This window comes from Brassica rapa, chromosome A09 (assembly GCF_000309985.2).
Source record: "Brassica rapa cultivar Chiifu-401-42 chromosome A09, CAAS_Brap_v3.01, whole genome shotgun sequence".
Classification (NCBI taxonomy): Eukaryota; Viridiplantae; Streptophyta; class Magnoliopsida; order Brassicales; family Brassicaceae; genus Brassica; species Brassica rapa.
This window is the reverse complement of record NC_024803.2, coordinates 699,222-701,717: the sequence shown is the minus strand read 5'-3', so window position 1 is coordinate 701,717 and position 2,496 is coordinate 699,222. Positions and strand designations below refer to the sequence as shown.

The 2,496-nt window shown below is 25.0% G+C and overlaps 1 long non-coding RNA gene across 1 annotated transcript; it reads right to left on the bottom strand.

The window, feature by feature from the left end:
* Positions 1-253: 253 nt before the first annotated feature.
* LOC117128311 lies at positions 254-1,738 on the bottom strand. The gene is made up of 2 exons (XR_004451594.1): positions 1,240-1,738; positions 254-893 (listed from the first exon to the last, which is right to left on the bottom strand). It is a non-coding gene; the product is annotated as an uncharacterized LOC117128311 (long non-coding RNA).
* Between the last annotated feature and the right edge of the window lie 758 nt (positions 1,739-2,496).

Here is a 2,496-nt window from a genome sequence, read left to right as displayed (position 1 = left end):
TAATTTAGTAAAAGTTCATAATGCTCCCTAAATCGGTGGAATAACCACCATTAAATCGCTATTCTCTAGAAAAATAAAGACAAAAAAGGCTCCAAACGTCTTTGAACATCATAATATGTTAGAGCAGGATGCATTTATGCATTAAAACAATATTGTCATATTTTTTGAAATTTTCTCAAAATCTATGTGTTAACCCCTACGGAAATGTTGAGTTTTTGGTAAATGTTTTATATACTGAATCCTATAATCTTTAGTGATGTTTTAAAATTTCTAACCATATCCTACATTTGTATTAATGTATTTTATGTTTTTTCATGGTATATGAGAATCATTATAATATTTTTTATCAATTAATTTAGTAAAACTTCATAATACTTCCTAAATCGATGGAATAACCACAACAAAATCAATATTTTCTTCAATAACAGAGACAACAAAGCCTCCAAACCTCTTCGAACATCATCTTACGTTAGTTCAAGATGCAACTATTCAATAAAATTTTTTTTGTATTTTTTAAAATTTTTTTAAATTTATGTGTTAATCCCTACGAAAATATTGAGTTTTTGGTAAATGTTTTATATACTGAATCCTATAATATTTAGTGTTGTTTTAAAAATTCAAACCACATTCTACAATTGTATTAATGCATTTTAAGCTTTGTCATGGTATATTGGAATCATTATAATATTTTTATCAATTAATTTAGTAAAAGTTCATAATTCTCCCTAAATCGATGGAATAACCACAATTAAATCGCTATTCTCTAAAAAATAAAGACAACAAAGGCTCCAAACCTCTTTGAACATCATAATATGTTAGACCAGGATGCAACTATGCATTAAAACAATATTGTCATATTTTTTGAAATTTTCTCAAAATCTATGTGTTAATCCCTACGGAAATGTTGAGTTTTTGGTAAATGTTTTATATACTGAATCCTATAATCTTTAATGTTGTTTTAAAATTTCTAACCATATCCTACATTTGTATTAATGTATTTTATGTTTTTTCATGGTATATGAGAATCATTATAATATTTTTTATCAATTAATTTAGTAAAACTTCATAATTATTCCTAAATCGTAGGAATAACCACTACAAAATCACTATTTTCTTGAATAACAGAGACAGCAAAGCCTCCAAACCTCTTCGAACATCATCATATGTTAGTTCAAGATGCAACTATTCAATAAAAAAAATTTGTATTTTTTGAAATTTTTTCAAAATCTATGTGTTAACCCCTACGAAAATATTGAGTTTTTGGTAAATGTTTTATATACTGAATCCTATAATATTTAGTGTTATTTTAAAATTTCTAACCACATTATACAATTCTATTAATGTATTTTAAGCTTTTTCATGGAATATGGGAACCATTATCATTTTATTTATCAATTAATTTAGTAAAAGTTCAAAATGCTCCCTAAATCGGTGGAATAAACACTATTAAATCGATATTCTCTAGAAAAAATAGAGACAACAAAGGCTCCAAACCTCTTTGAAAATCATAATATCTTAGAGCAGGATGATAATATGCATTAAAACAATATTGTTATATTTTTTAAAATTTTTGTCAAAATCTATGTGTTAACACCTCCGAAAATATTGAGTTTTTGGTAAATACATTGTATACTGAATCCTATAATATTTAGTGTTGTTTTAAAATTTCTGACCACATTCTACAATTGTATTAATGCATTTCAAGCTTTTTCATGGTATATTAGAATCATTATAATATTTTTATCAATTAATTTAGTAAAAGTTCATAATTCTCCCTAAATCGGTGGAATAACCATCATTAAATCGCTATTCTCTAGAAAAATAAAGACAACAAAGGCTCCAAACCTCTTTGAACATCATAATATGTTAGAGCATGATGCAACTATGTAATAAAACAATATTGTCATATTTTTTGAAATTTTCTCAAAATCTATGTGTACCCCTACGGAAATGTTGAGTTTTTGGTAAATATTTTATATACTGAATCCTATAATCTTTAGTGTTTTTTTTTTAATTTCTAACCATATCCTACATTTGTATTAATGTATTTTATGTTTTTTCATGGTATATGAGAATCATTATAATATTTTTTATCAATTAATTTAGTAAAACTTCATAATACTTCCTAAATCGATGGAATAACCACTACAAAATCACTATTTTCTTGAATAACAGAGACAACAAATGCTCCAAACCTCTTTGAACATCATCATCTGTTAGTTCAAGATGCAACTATTCAATAAAAAAAAATTGTATTTTTTGAAATTTTTTCAAAATCTATGTGTTAACCCCTATGAAAATATTGAGTTTTTGGTAAATGTTTTATATACTGAATCCTATAATATTTAGTGTTGTTTTAAAATTTCTAACCACATTCTACAATTGTATTAATGTATTTTAAGCTTTTTCATGGTATATTGGAATCATTATAATATTTTTATCAATTAATTTAGTAAAAGTTCATAATGCTCCCTAAATCGGTGGAATAACACCCAT